Consider the following 19,136-nt stretch of genomic DNA (forward strand, 5'->3'; position numbering starts at 1 on the left):
CACTCTGGTCTCCAACCAGTTAATAAAATGTGTTATCGGGAGATCTGAGTCAAGGATCCTTCAGCTCTGTACCGCCACAATGGGCCATGAGATCTATCTCCTACTCAGTGGAAGAAGATACAACAACTTGATTTCAAATCTCCGAGAAGATGATGTTGTGGAAATTTTAAAATACATATCTTCTTAATTTCATATCTATGGAAAGAAGAAACTGAGGGAAAAACTTGGAACAGCTGCAAAATTAGTTGGCCAAGGATGTGGCCAAGTTCTGTGCAGGTATCACTAAATTATCCTTAGGATAGTTTGTGTCTCTAGCTTCAGGGTCTCTAACTCACGAGGAGGGAGGGCATCTCCTGAATTTCCCCGGATGCACACAGCACCATGACGACCCTGGAAAGGAAGGAAGACTCAAAGGCACCGAGTCTAGAGCCCGTGGTCCAGGAGCTTAAAGTCTGGCAGAGAGATAAGGCGTGCATGCAAATAACTAAAATTACAAGTTAGCAAATAATCAGAGCCAGATGAGGAGAGAGGTAAATTCCACAAAATTATGCCACATGGGGAGAGCCAAGCGCAGCTGCCATCTGGTGCCTGCGGGAGTTTGGGTGGTCCAGTCGTTGTCGATCCCAGTTCATGGCTCAGGCAGAGGTCAGTGCATTCAGATCTGAATTCTGCCAGTTAAGGACCAGAAGTAAGCCTCTGGAGTGTCCCTGAAGCCACAGAGAGACCCAAAGCCCAGAGAGAGAGAGAGAGAGAGAGAGAGAGTGAGTAAGGAAAAGGGACAGAGACCAGGTCTGAGGAACGAGAAGTTAAGACAGCATGCCCCACGGCATCAGACGCTCAGTAATGGTTGGCGATGGGACATGGTGTATACAAAAGATCTCTGGAGGGTCCCTTGCTGGTTTTGCATTAATGAAAATAAGAGCGGTTTTAAAGTCTAGGAGAGGGCTTGCTACATGCCACATGTCCATAGTCATTATGTTTGTAGGAAAGTAGTCTACTGATGCATGAGCTAAAAAAAATTTAGTCTGTACAGCATTTCAACAACCTCACAGCTTTCTTCAATAACTGTTCTCACAAATACTTTCTGACAGGTTCCATTTGTTGCCCAGCTATTGCAGAACCCTGAAAAATATATTATGTCTCATGTCAGTTATAAAAATAACACCACAAATTATAACCAAAACAAAATTACCCAGTAATTATCATTTAGATGTCCAGTTTAATCCTTTTCAGAGTTACTGTTACTTTAGTCTGCCTTTATGAGCCAGACAATTTAATACAAAGCACACTGGAGGGGTTTATTTTCATCTTTCTCTTTTACCATGTGCTACAATAATATCTGAAATCTACCTTTCTGAGCACTCTGTGAGTACCTTAATCTCCAGAGCACTTCTAAATACATTGAATACTAACAGCCTTAAATTTGACCAAAATAGGCGCAGTAAACATGTGGTGTCAATTATGGGAAAAGGGGAACAAAGGTTAGAGGAATAAGAACAGAGCTCACACTTTCTTTTAACTTGTTAATGTCTCTGACCCTTTTGTACAAAAATCACTTTAATCAACATTATATACATTTCATTGTAGCCTTACCATTTAACAGGCTGTAAAAAATGTTTGGCTATCAATTATACACATCAAGTTGATATGCTGCAGAACTGGGGGTCATTTACGTTCGCAATTAAACCTGAGAGGGCTGGAGGAGACCCACATAGTTAGCAAGCCTTTCCCTCTCCACCTTCTTCGGCCTTTTTGAAGCTTCAAGAAATGGGGAAGCTTAATTAAACTTCTCAGAGAGCCTCCTTTTCATCCTAGGAATTGAAGAGCCATGATCGTAGGTGTAGTGAGGTTCAAATCTTGGACCCTCTGCCCCTCTAGACCCCCACACTGCCGCCTCGCTCACTGCCCTCACATGTCCATAGCCTCTTTCTCTCTTTCTCTCTAAAGTTCTGCTGTTCATAGACATGCAAATTAGCTTGACCTGGCTACTACACAATGTACACATGTATTGAAACATCACATTTTGCCCTACGAATGTGTACAATAATTGCATCTCAATAAAAAAGAATTTAAAATTAAATTAAAACAAAACAAGCTAATACACAAAAATGATTCCTTCCAATGCCTTGGGACTCAGAAACCAACAGTCATCCGCCGTGCCCTCCAGGCACCCATGGGGGCCACTGCTCACACGGAGGAAGAGGCATGAGAGGCCGCACCCCTGCTTGTACCCTCCTAGCTGCGTATGAAAGGTGTCGGGCTGTGCAATCTACAGCGGTAAGCGCGATCCTCACCTAAGTGATCCTGGACCGCTTTGGCTGGAGACCCAGCTCCACAACCTAAAGTCTACTTTAAAAATCCACATAGAGAAGGAAAACTTACATCCAGTAGCGTGCTAATTAGATACGTTAAAGGGTATTCTGTTACACGTGGAGACTGTGAAAGCTAAAGCTCCAAGCAGGTAAGATTTAACTTCTTTTATTTCGTAGATGTCCCTCTTCCCTTCCTATCCTCTAGCTTCATATTCTCAGAGAAGAGAACCAGCCACTGGACTTCAAAGCAGATTTTTAAAGAACACTTCTTCAGCATTCATTCATTCAACAAATATTCAATGCATTTCTATCACGTCTACAGCATTAATGCAGGGAGTTGGCTTCAATTTATTACTACTACTTTCTGAATATGTATAGTATATTAGAGTCAGGTTCATCTATCTGATATAATATCAAATCCCAAAAGAACCTCTCGCCTAGATTGGGCAGTCCTAGGAATTAGGGAAAAAATAGACCCTAAAGGCCCAGTAGGGGCAGCCATCCAACCTCTAACTTTACAGGAGGCAGGGAGGGTGGATTTTCACGTTCACAAGCACATTAAGGTACAATTTCCAAATGCCAAGCCTCGGCTGATTCACAGCACTTCAAGAATATTCCGAGACAGTCTGATGTGGCAAGGAGCATCTATTTAAATGGATGCATTTGAGGGTAGAAGCGGTGTACTGTGTGGCCTCCACGTGTTCACTTGTTACAGTAAAGAATGGAGTGTACAGCAATGGAAAGAGGAAAATACATGCCTTTATCTTTCTTGATGTTACCCCATGTCATGATTTTAGCCCCTTGGCTGTACTCTGAAAGCACATGCCCTTGTTTTTGCGGCACTTCTCACGTATTAAATTAACAAATAATCTATTTTTTGACTGAAAGACTGGATAGAGGAACTGCAAACATTACTTTCCATGTAAATGTCTTACTGTGTATACTGTGAAAGGAAAGGCCCACAGAGATCAATTTTCTATTAAAAATGGGTATATTGCTTGTTTTAAGTAAACCTCTTTTTAAAAACAAACAACTACTTGTTGCTATAACTGAAAGTGTAAATTAGGACCAAAATTCATAATAGGTATTGTGAAATACAAAGAAAATGTTCAAATAGACCAATTTTTTAAGAATACTTTTTAAATGTCAGCATAGGAGAATCTTAGTCTGGCATAGTCACAGGTTTCTAGTCATGCCTTCCTGGACTTAAAGTAGTTCTCTGTGCCCCATAAGAATTGAAGTGAATGGGTGATTCTAGCTGGTAAATAAATTGGCATATCTACTTTCTAATTTAGTACTGATTATTTTTTGATGTTCAATGAGGTTGAATTTCCATGAGTTTAACTTCCGAACAAAATGCAGTGATTACACATTCATTGATTAGATTTTACTACAAATATTCAATGGTTTTACGCAAAAGTATTACAAATTACCTACAAGTGAACTTGGAATATTTTAATTGGTTTAAAAAGAGCTAACAGGGAGAAAGTCTGGATTAGCTTTAAAAACTCTAAGATGTGTGGTCGTAGAAACAAGGAGGAGAAAAGGAATTTTTTGGTTCTTTCCTGCACTCCAGGGGAGATAAAGTAGATGCCTGAGTTATTACAATGCATCGATCTGACTCCAACCTGAAGTTACCAAGGTTTTATAAGGCTGCAATAAAGCTTTCTTTGCATTAACCAGCCAAGCACATAAACATTTTAATGAACTGTTTTTACATGGTTCATTGGGCAGCTACCAGGCTACTATAATACAAATCACCACTCTGCCACATCCAGCTTTCTCATGATGGCTGTACTTTTTCAGTTTACCAAATGCAAATTGAATATCACAACTATGGAGCTTAATCAAATACTTGACTATTGAAGCATGTGAAATTCGTAGCCTGGAATTTACTGTCTTCTGTAATAATCTATTCAAAGGACTAAATCTCAGAGAATTTTGACTCGCAAGCTTCCAAACTGAAAATGAAGGTTATTGTTGTACTCACTGAGACCACTAAAGAAATAAGCCACTCCGAGACACCATTCTGTGCGGAGATGTTTTTAGCCAATAAATGACAGCGTTAACCGGGAGGAGCAAGTAGCTGAATCACCATTAATCATGGGAGAGATAGTGTCCCCAAATTGATATTTCTCTCAGTGACCTGAAGGCTTGAATGAATTATTGAACTCGGTACCAATGAAGATCAAGTCTCCCTGGAATAATTAAGTATCATTACTGACAAACATTTGTGTGCTTTCTAGCCAACACTTAAAGTAGCACTAAATTATAAAATATTTATTATGTATTCTGAGAGCTTTATGACACTGTGTATGTTTTGGAGATTAAAGATTAGCCCAACACATAATTTAAAGATTAGCCCAACACATAGTTATGAATGCAAATTATAAATGAATATTTACAAACCATATCACATTTTATGTCTTAACATCTCTTCTGCCACTGATGTGACAGAAAGCGAAATGGCCACATGATCTATCATCTTGTTGCCAGATGCCCCAGCAAAAACAAGGTGTTTTTACCTTGATGTGGCCTTTAAAATAAATTAATTTGTTAACATTTAAAAATGTAGTGTAGCAGATGACATAAAACATTTATAAGACAGTTTATGATCCAACCAACCGTGTTCTAATCCAATAATATTTATTAAAACATTTTATTTGGCTAATCATTTCATGGCCAAGATTTGGAAATGTTTGTTTTTCATGTTGAGTCAAGGATTTAAATGGTACTAATGGCACCATAAAGATGTTATATGGTGTTAATATAACCTGAGTATTAAAAATATAATGAATTTGCTATTCATGAACCATTAAATTTTACCTCACCCCCAGAATAAATTTTATGTCATTACAGACCTATTAATACACCCTCTCTGTTTTCCTATCCTCCTCATTCCATCCACTTTTCCTAAGATGTAGTCACAAACCTAATTTATGTATAGATACAGATACAGATGTGGGTATCTAGGAAGAGAAGATTTTTGTTTTGTTCTGGAAAATTTGTTTGAATCAAACACAAGATAGGAAGTGGTGCTTTTTCCCTCTTAAATTTTCTTTATGGTTATCACTTTAGCATTTCTAAACAAGTCAAACCCACCCCCTATATTAGTAAGACATGGTGAAATAAGGAAATTGACTCCAGTGGAAGTTTTCTTCTCTCTATCATTGAAAAGTAAGACTTTGGATCGCTCCAACAGTGTATACCATCTAAACTCAGTGATTATGGAAGCATAACATAGAAGAAATTCTACTTATTAAAACACTTGCATATGCAAACAAGTTTGCTGGTAAAATACTGGAAATAATCTTAAAATCCAGCTAAAGAGCAATTCTGGACCACTTGCTAGATGAAATATATAGCCATTAAAAACTTACTTAGTGTGGGTTGGGGATGTGGCTCAGTGGTAGAGCATTTGCCTAGGAAGAGCGGGCACCTGAGTTCGAGCCCTAGCACCAAACACACACACACACACACACACACACACACACAAATCAAAATTTGTTTTTAAATGACATTTAAGATCACAGCAAATGCTATTCTTAGGATATCACACTCAGGGGAGAAGAAGTGGAGTAGGAAACCAAACCTGGTGCTTAAAAAGACCTACCTCATGTGTCAAAGTTAAACAAATTCTGAAAGTGGGAAATGACAATAAGAACAGAAAGTGTGTGGTTGCTATTATATTATCAGTGAGATAATATATTTCATAGATGAAATCATTTCAAAAATATTCTTAAAGATGAAATAAGACATTTGAATTAAGACTGCCAGCTTAGACTGCATGCCCTCCTCCCGCCTCTGGGTTCGGTAATAGCCTGGATTTAGTTGTGCTGTTTACATGCTATTGGTATTATGGAAACCCTTTCATTGTCATTACAAACCGTTGTCTCTGCCCTAACATGAAAGTGGAAGCATCACTATAATATACAAATGATAGATTAGTTAGTGTGATTATCACTAGATTTCAGAGCAATGATGATAAACATCTGGAAATTGCTCATTTCAAGACCACATTTGTTGCCCATTTCAGTCCTGTTCCTGCAGTCTCTCTCCGCTACCTTCTCCCCAGACCCCAGAGTCTTTCATTTTTTCTGCAGCCCTGAGGGCCGAAAACACAGTTTTAGGTGCTTTTCAGCTTCGGGCATCTCTCTTCAATGTTTTTCTCAGGTTTCCCCTATATTCGGGTATGAATTTCCTTCACTTTATAAGAGGATGAAATAAATGGAGGCTAACCGGAGGTAAGGAGTCAGATTTTTCTCAAACAGAAGCTGACACAGGTTGGGCAGATGAAGTTTTACAACTGCAGTGCTTTCTGGCTTGGCAAGTATATGACAGCAGAGACTTGGTGGGATTCTTGTGGGAATTCAGAGAAATGACGCAGGCAAAGTACTAAGTGCGGGGCTGGCCGCCTAGTAAATGCCCAGTAAATATCAGCCAGCATCTTCTGCATAATCTCCCATATCAGTAGCTTTTGCTTTCCTCATTCTCCTGCTTGTGAAGTCAAAAGCAAAATGTCTCACCCCAAAATTCTAGAATTATTCATTGATTCTTTCTGTCATCAATTTGTTTTCTCCTTAAAGCTAAAAAAACTTGAACACTACAATTCATTGCTTTAAAACAAAACTAATGGCAAGTTTTAGCGACTACATTTCCTGAAAGCTGAATTCTTTTTCAGAAGTGCTTATAAAATTGGTACGCAAAGGAGACAGATAAAATCAGGGGAAAAATCTGTTCTGATCACATGCAGTAAGACTCAGTACTGGCTTTACTCATGACTTGCGTAGTCAGAAATCTGGATAATTATCTATTTCCTTTCTACCACTACCATCTCTACTTAAAAATAGGAACTACACGTGTATCAGAATATCACAGCATGCTGGTTTTATTACCTGCGATTCAATAACCACATCTGGTTATTTCTGTGGTTACTCACCCAATATCTATATTTCACCTTGCAGTACATCCATATGATGGACCAGGACACGGTTTACCAAAAGAGAGTATTGCCTATAAACATCTGCCTGAGGACAAGATGTTTTGCTTTCCTCAGTCAGTGTGAAGTGTGGCAGATGGAGCCCAGTTCTATCAAAGCCTATCAGCTATGGGAGTCACAAAGAACACTGTCGACCCCAGGATGCAATGGCCTGCACTAAGCTCCACTTTCTTTGCTGTCTCAGAAGCCATCTAGAAAACAGAAATGGTAAAGGAATTTACCACATCCTGCTTGTCACTGAGCAAACTTTCTAAACGTTTTTTGTCTGCCCCTAAATTTGAGCATCCCCTTTTACATAGGTAGCCTGGAACGCTTAGGAAGGGAAGTCCCTGAGTTGTGTAAAAGTCTTTATAAGCATCTTTACAGTCATCTATCTCTTTCCAGCCCCACCCCCTTAGATGGGGACCACACTAATGTGCCTTAAACAGAAAATATTTTCCACTTGTGATTTTATGCCAGATCATAACCACATTTCAGAACACTAAATTATTTTATTCTGAAACTTGCCTGGCTTCCTGTGAACTACATGCAATGATAATTTTTTTACTTTTCAGAGTGGAAGAAGAAGAAGAAGAAAAGAGAATCATCACATATCATGCTTAAGAATCTCAGCAGAAAGGACACAGTCAGTGAATTTTGCATTTGAGGCCTGGTTCCTTTGACTCCTTATCAGAGGCGTGAGCCCTCCTGGGAGGCGACAGTGAGCTCTGTCTTTTCACAGGTAATTCCAGGAACGAGGGAAAGGAAACCAATTCCACCCTGAGCTCCAGACAAAGAAGAGCATCCTCCCAAAGGAGCCCACATGATAAGTGGCCCCAAAGAGCATCCCTGTGATCAGTCAGAAAGGCAGGCGAGTTATTAGCTTAGCCCTGAACCTCCTACTTAATGTAGGACCACTGGTGATGGTTAACAGACCCTGGCTGCAGTGACAAGCTTGGGACCTGCTCGAGGAAATCCAATTGAAAAGCAGCCAAGAGGAACAACAAGCTGGAAACAGATGTCCCGGCCACGAGGATGCGCACACATTTAACCTGAATATGTAGTTGCAGAGGGATGAGAGCATTCGTTTCCAAATATAGTGATTTCACCTCTTTCCCCCACACAGATATTGTCAAATTCAATTATAGCCATCCACATTAGTTTTGTCAAATTTTCAGCAATTTCTTTAAAATAAGAAGATGTCAGAATGATAACGGCTATTCAGGGAATTCAAGGCGTTCGGTTTACCTACCAAGTTTTACTAAACCATTTCAGTTAAATCATGTTCTTAAACTCCAATCTCACAGTCATTGAAAACTACATTTAAACAAATTACCCTAGTGAAATTCTAACTGTCTGTAGGGTAGTTACGTTTCCAGGAGTCCTTTCTTACTACCTTCTGGGTACTAAGTGGGGTGGGGGGTTGTGTTGGTAGAGGTGTGATCACCATACAAACAGGGAGTTGAACACAAACTTAACAAAGTCAGTTAATGAGATTTGGATGAGAGGAGGACCTCAGAATCACAGCAATATGTCACCTACTTTAGGAAACATTCTCTTTTACATTGACACAATTCTGATTTTCTCTAATGGGCTTTGTAAGAGGGGAGAGACCATGTCACTGTGTTGATTTTTCTCAACAAAAAAAATCAATACTCTCAATGGATTTTAAGTGGATCTAATGTAGAACAGCAGCAAGCTCACGAGAAGATAAACACAGAGGGAGATTTAAAAGTACAAATTACACCTCACACTCATGCTGTTGTCCTGCACCAAAAGCAAAGCAGAGCAGCAGAACACATCCTTTGGTAACTCTTCATCTCTTACGGTAGGTGTTAACCTGCCACAGTCCTGGGGTCACTGGACTCTGCTTTAGAATGTCCGATTATGTCATTCTGCAAAGGAGAAAGAAGCTGGAGCTTTCATTCTGTGCTGAAATTTATTGGTGGTATTTATGAAGAGGGCAATCTTGAGGAAATGTGAGCTTTTAAAAATCCTAAAACAGCAGCAAAAATAAATTAATCAGGAATCTATTGCTAATTTATACATGAATCACTTACGAGGAAGGTAAAACGGTTCAGTAAATTATGGATTTACAAATAAACTTGATTCTCGGGCCTCGGAAAGTACTCTGATTGGAATATAGATCCATTTTCCTCCAAACAATTTTCTCTCCAACTCGAGATAGAAAGGACATGAAACCAACCCCCCTGTATGAAAATTCAAGGGGACACTTGCTGGGAATACAAGGAATTGGTAGTGATGCTTCACGGGACTCATCTGCCGTTCGCAACCTGGGGGGGCCCACCTATCGTTTTTCTAACTCATTCCCCTGAATTCCAGATTGTCAACACCTAAGGCTAATGGTACCTGTCTTTTGCTGTCATAAACAGTTAGGCGGTTTAGCAAGAGATAAATCATCCTTACCCAGAGGGTTGTTCTATTGTTCTCAGCAAACAAAGGGCATGGCTTATTTCTATATACATTTTAAACATTGTTATAAGGGAATAGACCTGACTTTCTTTCACACTGCTATGACATTAGTAGTCTGCGACATATTCTATTCTTGTTTGGGAACGTGTATTCTCCCAAAGTGTGTGACGTAATGATGGAGAGTTTGCATGCATGATAGGCACCTCTGATCTCAAAATATGCACTGATTTTTCAGGAAGCCACAGTAGGAAAAAAGTTGGCCATCCTTTTGATTATTAAATAACCAGTGCCTTGATCTGAAACATGCTCCACTCAGTTAAGGAAGATACACCATGAACAGCAGTTGTACAATAAGAACATTATCAGCAATAACTGACAAGCCATTTTACAGCAAGCACATGTAAACAAACTTTTTTCATGAAAAATATTTTATTAAAAAAATAAAACTACTTTTTCCACCAATCCAGATCTTAAATAATTTGTTTCTTTTCTCACAAAACGCTTACACAATTCAATAAGTACATTCCTAATTTTAGACTGGAGGATTATTAATACTATAACATAAAGTTAGAATATAAGGCATCACATGCTTTTAATATAATAACACTAGGTACATATTACATACAATAGTATACAATAGATAAATATAGTAGGTACTTCATTAGACTCATTAAACTGAAGGTAAGAATTTAGCCACAGGATAACATAATGTACAGGGGAATAATTTTATAATTTTAATAGAGAATATGTTTGAGTTAGGAACAACTGTAAGATGTCAGGAGATGATGCCAATAGTCAATCAATCACAGGTTGCAATGAAAAATATATTATGCCTTAAGAAATTACCCAAAGTGCCTGCACCACAGTGCCCTGGGTGCTGGTCCTGCTCCTCCTGCTGCTCCTTGCCGGCCACCAGGTAGCAAGGCCTGCACCCCGACCTGGTGCTCCCAGGTCTTCCCACTCCTTCAGGCTGCAGAGCCCTCAGAAGCCTGTGTGCAGTCCCTGCCCCATCTGTACTGGGACATCCACTGTTACTGTGTGCTGGCCAAGCTGCATGACTTCATCGTCTCACCACAGTTCTGGAAAGTGGCCTGGGTGGATGCCCTAAAGGACGAAGTGCAGAAGGGGCTAGGGATTTAGCTCAGTGGCACAGCACCTGCCTGGCAAGCGCAAGGTCGTGAGTTCAATTCCTGGTACCGGAAAAAATGAAACAAACAAACAAAAAGGACAAAGTGCAGAAGCTCTATGCCATCAGCACACAGAGCTCCTCTGGGCGGGACTTGGTCTTCCTCTCAGATGGCTGCAGTGCCTTGGATGCCCAGTGCCAGTGACCATGGGCCAGCAGATCTCAGAGCTAAGGCAGGACAAGATCCCAAGAGGACTGGGCTGGGCCAGCTGCCCGGCCACCGTCCTTCAGGCCCCCTTCCCATTCCTACGGTGTCCGAAGCGGTCTCATGTCTCTCCTTTTCTGGAAAGCAGGGTTAGGGCTCCTAACCAGGAGCCTCCTTGGAGCACAGATTTAGAAGCCCGCTTGGTTACGTCTTGCCAAGGTGGCTCGAGGTGCTGGAGGGGAAAACACTCAACAGCTTCTCTTTTATGAGCAAACAGCTTGAGAACGAACAAACTAACGTGTCCTTATTGCTGCTCTGATGGAAGAACAGTGCCATTTTGCTTTCTTGATAGGAACCTGCTTACACTTAACTAAGCTTCTGTTTTACACCTCTCCCACCACAAGCTTTCCTTCTTGTCTTTCATTTTCAAAGAAATCCTCCTACTGCATGTGTGATGTATTTGTGAGGCTCTTGCATAGTGCTGATGGGAACCACTCTTTCATAGAAAGACAATGAAAATCAAATAAAGACTATTTTTTCAGTGAAAATAAAAAGAAAATTACCAAAAATATTAAATGAAAATCTACCTGTGATTGATCAATAGCTTCCCCTGGTCAATACCTGTTTCTATGATGGTGGAAGGGGCTGGAGACTGAACCCAGGGCCCTGTGAATGCCAAGCAAGCAAGCACACTGCCACTGAGCTATACCCCGGCCCCTTTGATTCTCTTTATTATGATGATGGTGCAAACGCTTGCTCAGCTCTACAAACTCCTCCTTTGGCTTAACCCTGCACCCACATGCTGACCGTCAACACATAGCCATCCACAAGTACTACTCTTTACATTTTAAATCTCTTTATTCTTACAGACATTTTGACAAAAAGGTTCCTTGCTGCGTACTCTGAGACATCTCTTAGGGAAGTTGCCTAAGCCTGTGCTGCTGGCTTCATACATTTTTGGGTTTCAGGAAAATATGAATCAGATGGTGTTAAAGGCAGCCCCACTGACTCTTCAGCAGACAGGTAAGGAGAGCTCCAGAGCACTAGATTGTGCTCAGTGACACACAGCCAGTGGGTGGCAGGGCTGGATTGGAATCCAGGGCTTTGCATGTTTCCTACCTTATTAGCTCTGCCCTCAAGGAGCTGGTCTGCAGGGCAAAGTCACAGGTAGAAGTTTTAACAGATTTTCTCCTTGGGCACAAAATCTATACCAGTGAATGCTTAGTTCTACAGTAGAATCTGGTAAGTCTTGGAGCCAGAAGTAGAGCTGGAGCCTTCGGAGTTTTATTTCTTCTACTGTTTAACCCTCCAGTTTTGGTTTTGCTATAAAAAGCAAACAGGTAACTTTTGCATTATTTCCTGCAATGACTCAGTAGCAGCGGTCACTCATTCAGCTGCGTGTTGAACCACTCAGGGCTAGGAACTATGCCAGGTGCTGGGACAGGAAACAGGAACTAGCCAGGCAGCCCTGACCACCAGCTTAGCCAGAGAAGTAAACTGACTGCCAACGAACCCACCTGCCAGAGATGGAGCTCATGGTGAGGACCCAAGCTGGGTGGCCAGGGAGGGTCCTGGTGGGAGTGCTGTACTAACAGATCTGAGAGGTGCATGAATCAGCCACAGAATATAAGCAACAGGATTATTTTTTCTTATTTGCCACCTCATTTTAATTTCATGACAATTTGTCCAAGAGATGGTCAGTATAAGTATTGACATTACTTTTTCTTTACTATTTTTTAACTTTCTTTTTAAAAATCAGGGTAAACAGAAAACATTTGTGCATCTCTGAACAAGAAGGACATGTTCTGAGAATTGCATCATTGTGCAGACATCACTGAGTGTATGTATGCAAACTAAGACAGCCACAACATCCCTAGGCAATAGAATATTATGAGACCACCTTTGTATATGCTGCCTGTCATCAACCAAAAATACCATTATCCAGTATGTGACTGTAGTAGGCTTATGCCTGGCCAGCATTAGGGTGGGGTTAGAGCCCTGCTATCCTGTGAGCTTCCAGTAGGGTGGTCTTCTGTGAGATCACATTTTCTAAAGCACCTACACAACAGGGGCCACTTTTCCTGCAATGCCACGGCCATGACCTGCTCACCCCACCCCCATTGGAGCCCACTCTCCCTTCCACTTGGTTTACTGAGTAGACAGGGTTCTCTAGTTGGTGCAAAGGAGCTGTGATTTACAGCCAAGAAAGTTTTACAGGTCACAGGAAGCCATTCTGCACCTGAGGGTCCTCCAGCCAATCTAGGGCCTCGGCCACCACCAAATAGAGCTGTTTGCGAGCCGCAGCCTCTGAGCAGCCTAACACCCTGCACAGGGCCCCCTCCGGCAGCCCGCACCTGCTATTCTCTCACTGCTCTTTCCCTGGGCCTTCTCCACCCTGAGTGCCCTGGCCAGTGCACCATGCTCCTTCCCTGTGCCCTCCACCAGCGCAGACACAAGCCCTCAGCTCCCAGCCTGCGCCTCTTCCCGTCTCTCATGGTGGCTTCTGAGCCACAGCACGTGTTCTCCAGGCCAGCGTGAGCCCAGTGTTTCCAGAAATAAGAGAACAGCCAAAACTGAGCGGCTGCAAATGTCACTCACCTCAGGCTTTAGGGAAGGGTGTGTGTGTGTTTTAATTTGGGATTTTTTAAGCAGTCAGCCTGATACTTTTGATTCTCATGTGTGTTACAGTGAAATGATGATTATCAAAGTCATTCTAGCTGGGTGTGGTGGCTTAATCCCAGCCCCCTTGGAAGGCAAAAGCAGGAAGATGACAAATTCAAGCCCACTCTAGTCAACTAGGCAACTTAGTGATTTAGCAAGACCATGTCTCAAAAAAAAAAAAGAAAATGCTGCTCGGGGCAAAAGCCCTGAATTTAATCCCTAGTAAAACACACACACACACACACACACACACACACACACACACACACACATCATTCTACATTATAAACTATTTATCTTTTTGCTAAATGACAGTACTCTATTTCTCAAAATTTCTGCCATGAAGAGGAATTGCTTTTGTAATCAAGGAAAAAATAAGTTATAAAATGTTAGTGTTCCAATCTAGGAAGATAGAAATTATTAAGACTTTTCTCTTATAAGAACTTAGAAAAATTAAGGGTAAATGTTTCTTTTTTTGTTTGTATTTTCTTCTACTTCTTTGTTTGGTGTTTGCTTGTTTGTTTGCTTGCTTGTTTACTTTTGAAGGCAGGTATCCCTAAAATAACCCAGGCTGGCTTCAAACTCACGATCCTGCTTCAGCTTCCTGAGTGCTGGAATTACAGGAATCCCCCACCAGGCCTGCCATTTTTTCTTTATTCTATATATTTCCAAATTTTCTAGAATGAAAACCTTTGCTTTTAGATTCCTATATGAGGGCTTATTTTTTGAAGGAAAAATGCACTGAGAACAATCATAAATCATTTCTCTGTGATCAGGAGCAACTACAAAACACTAAGCTAATGAATACGGCTAGAGGGAAAGCACTTGGGAAAACAGAGCAAAACCAGAAGAAAACAGACTGAACTGGTGCCTTCCTCTCCCACCAGTCTCCACCTCAAGATGAGGTTTGTGACTTGTGGACCCAAGTTGGCAGGGCCCTGGCAGCGCTGCCTTCATTGTCACACACTATTGTCTCCATTATTTTTACAAATGCAAAGCCTCTTGTTATGCAAATCACAGAAGAAATATACAAAACAAAGGGTGCATGAGGTCAAAATCTGCCTCCACTGCCATTGCTTTACTTCATACTGTGTAGACCTGCATTTCCCAGGGTTGGGACTGCCAGAGACAGAGGGAGAAATTATGGTCAAATTAGGGCCCTATCCTATTAATGTACAAGGGACTGGTGCCGCCAGTGTACGGTTACCACTTTTCATATGATTTTCACTTTTCATCTTCTTGTAAAAAATACCGTGAATTTACTGCTGAGCCTATGTACTGCTACTCTCCTAAAGAGAAAATTACTTCTTTCAGAGGATCTGCTTGCACAAGCGTAAAATCTTTGCAGCTCTCTGAGCAGCAGGAGAACCACATCAGACTTGAGATGCTGATTTGGCTCTTTGGAGTTACCTGTTCCAGAGAACTCTGGGCAGGGATTTCTTCCCGTATGTCATGTCCTTTATAGTTTTGCCTATTTGCATCACCAGGTGTCTTACTGGATAGCCCTTAAATGCTATAGACCTTACTAAATGCTGTGAAGGGCAGAGATTGCCGGTCCAGGGTCTTGCTTTAGAAAGGATTATAATCTCACGGGGGATACAGCAAAGAAAAGCATTAACTGGTTACTTTTGGGAAGAACATTCCAAGCAAGGCCAGTGCAAAGGCCCAGAGGAAGGAATGAGTAGGAAAGCCAATAAGAAAGGAAAGCAAAAAGAGACAAGGATGGAGAGGCAGGCAGGGGTGAGGTATTGTAAGGTTTGAGAAATGTGAACTGAATGTGATGGGGAGTCATTTAAAGTCTATGATCCGGGAGGGATGGATGACACAGCACCTGGCCACGTCACCACTTCTGCATCCTGGACGTCTGTAGCCACCTCCCAGTCGGTCTGCCGGCTCCTGTGCTCAGTCTCTCTTCACAGAGAGATCCGAGAGCAAACCTCGAACCAGCCAAACAAGAGCCTCAGAGGTCATCGTTCCCTGACGAAGGCCACTGAGGCACAGGGAGAGAAGAAGTCACAGATCCCAGAGAACTTGTCTCCCAACCCTCCTGAACTGCCCAGATTACTTGAAAGCAACATGGCTGAAGTCAGAGTCTCACCCTAGCATCACTCCTACATTTAAGATCAAGGCACTCCTTCCAGGTTCAATGCTGACTTCAGACCTATGTGGTCTACCTCCAATTCACGTGCTTCCCACTTGCAGCTTTCCCTGGGCCCCGGCAGACGTGCTCCATGGTCTAAAATGGAATGGCTAAGCAAGAACCCCAAGGAGACAAATTAAGACCCCAGTCAAAATCCCTCAGTCACTAGCATCCTTTAGAAGTAGCAATAATAGGGACTCTCGAGTGCCTCTGAAAAAGCTCTAGTGTACCTGGAGGCACCATGCTGCAGAGACCCACTTTGGAAGGACTGGATGAACAGTAGAACTTGTCCAAAGGCCGCAAAGTTTACAAAATGTTTTGTTTTACTGCAGCAAAATGTGTGCTTCACCCCTGTGGTACAGTCCAAGAGTTCTTTTTTTTTTTTTTTTTTTTTTGGTACCAGGAATTGAACTCAGGCCTTGCTCTTGCCAGGCAAGTACTTATACCACTGAGCTATATCCCTGGCCCTAGTGCAGCAGTTCTTAAATGGTGAAACATAGAGCTATCATACAGCCCCTCCATTCCACTCTTAGGTACATACCCAAGAGAAATAAAAATATATGAAACACACAAACACGGTCACCAGTGTACAAGTAGCAGTACTTATAATAGCCTAAAAGTAAAAATACTCTGATCTCAAACAATTGATGGACAAACAAAATGTGATCTATCCATATAATTGAATATTATTGACCCATAAAAAAGAATGAAGTATTAATACATGCTACAACTTGGAAGACCTTTGTAAACATTATGCCCAGTGAAAGAAGTTAGTTGTAAACATTAGCCTATTGCATGACTCCACTTATGTGAAATGTCCAAAACAGGCAAATCTCTGGAGACAAAGAGGAAACTAGCGATTGTTAGGGGGTTGGGAGGAGGAATGGAAGGTGACTTCGCATGGATACGGTTCTTTTGGGGTGATAAAAATTTTCAAAAATTGTTTTTGATGATGGTTGTACAACCAAAATATAGTAAATATCACTGAACTGTACACTTTAATGATGAATTGCATGCTAGGTACATTGTATCTAAATAAAACTGTTAAAAATAAAATGTATATTTCAACAGCAGAAAACTATGACTGCTGAGATGATCATATTTAGAAAAAGTGTGTGACCCTCATACAGTGTGCTGGGTGGAATTACAGTCGTAGCAACCAGTGTGCAACACAAAGAGAAATGACTCATCACCTTCAAAAGTATTTTCCCTCCCTCCCTTCCTCTCTCTTTCCCTCTCTTCTTTACTTCTTCCTTTTTCTTTCTTGCTTGTTTTTGTTTTTTTTTCCAGTGCTGGGGATTGAATCCAGGGCCTTTGCATTGGGCCACACACATCTCCACCGCTATTTTAAAATATTTTATTTTGAGCTAGGGCTCACTAAGATGTGAAATTGCCCAACCTGGGTTTGAATTTTCGATCCTCCTGCCCCAGCCTTCCAGAATGCTGAGATTACAGGCATGTGACAACACACCCAGTTCCAAAAGTATCGTCTTAGTTATGAAGTGTCTAATGACTGCTGTGTGAGCTGTTTGGGCATCTTATAAATTCTTTCCCATATTTCCCCTCCTCTCATTTAATTTAATGACTTTTCTTCTTCAATAATGACTAGTTTTCTGTATTTGTCTCACTAATTTTTGGTCTCTAATATCAGGCATTCAGAATTTTTGGCTCTTCTTGTGGAATAGACCAGGATTTATGTTTTAAAGACCCTGCTTTGAGGTACAGGGTGAAGACCTGTCCTAAATAACATCCCCAACCCAGAATCTATCCAGCAACACCCACACCAGGGTTGGGAGGGACTTTGTGGCTACTTCTCTATCCCCAGTGAAATGCACCCCTTTGTAGTACTTCTCCCTCTACATGTTCCGCACTCACACTCTCCCGCCCCCTGCACCTCCTTTCCGGGTCAGCTCCCCATGGTGAAGTTTTCTCAGACTTCAAGAAGCTCCATGATTGATCAATCACACTTCCTCAGGGAAATCATGGAACTGAGAATCTTGGGGCAAGTTCTCAATTTCTCCACAGGTTTCTCTGTTGTCACATCCTCTCCCAGCCTCCCCATAACCTCCTGGAGAGGTTTTGAGGGATCAGCTCCTCTTTTAAGAACCTCACCAGAGATGATGTCAGGGAAGCTCTGCCATGGCCTTTCGGGGTACATCGTGTTCGCATCATCTCCATTTTATGAAGCAAGAGCACCTGGAGATTGGGTCACTTCCCAAGGTCACTCGCTTGGATAGACACTTAACCCCGAGCAGCTGGGCTCAGGTGACACATGCTAACCCCGTACCTCCTGCCATGCAATGCCCATGTGTTGGGAGCTTGCCAGGTCCCAGGTACTGTTCTGAGTTCTTTCCAGGAACTCATTCCCTGAGCTCGCCTCCTGTGATTCCATCAGAGATGACAAAGTTCAAATGATGGAGAGTCTCATAGCACAACCCTACTGGGTTTGGCCACAGTGACTCATAATTATGTTTGATAGATACTCATGTGGCCAAAAAAATTCCATAGGTACTATGTTCCAGGGCTCATTCTAAGGACTAGGACTATACCAGTCAGAAGAACAAGCATAACTCCCCACCCTCATAAACTTACTCCTTCGCAAGGTATGACCGACAGCGAGTACGGTAAGTAAGTTACACGGAGTGTTAGGAAGTCTTAAGTGCTACAGAAGAGGTGGAGAGGGGTGGCTCACCAGTGCCCAGGGTCGCAATTTGTGAAAGCACAGTAACAGAGGGCCTCGTGGAGCAGGTGACATTTGACAAAGACTCGAAGGAGGAGAGTTGGGACAGTGTCTGGGGAGAGAGCTCCAGCAGGGCAGACAGGCAGTGCAGAGGCCTGAGGTTGGGGATGGGGCACTGGAGAGGCCTGGCACATGGGCAGAGGGGCAGGAGAGAGTCGAGGGAGGCAGAGGGCAAGTTGGGCAACAGGGTCACCGCTTGTGCTTTGGCAACTGGGAAGCCGTGGAGGGTTTGGGGTTGAAAAATGACAGCCCACCAAGACCCCTCTGGCTCCTGCGCTGAGGCACCAGATCATCTGATAACCTTGTTTATGGCAGCAATTCTGACCCGTAGCGGGGCAGGCAGTGCCTGAGTAAAGCTGCTTTCAGCTCCTTCATCCTCTCTTTCTATCCCTGAACACCCCCTGGTGGAGGTAAGTGGCCAGGAAAAGGCAGCAGAAAAGCAATTTGCATAATGTCCAGACTGGAAAAACCAGGCAAGGACACTGAAATGTAACCAATTCACAGCTTTACTCCCTCTCCTAGATCCTCTTTGGAGCATCAT

Source organism: Chinchilla lanigera, unplaced genomic scaffold (assembly GCF_000276665.1).
Source record: "Chinchilla lanigera isolate Chin_1 unplaced genomic scaffold, ChiLan1.0 scaffold00005, whole genome shotgun sequence".
NCBI classification, from domain to species: Eukaryota; Metazoa; Chordata; class Mammalia; order Rodentia; family Chinchillidae; genus Chinchilla; species Chinchilla lanigera.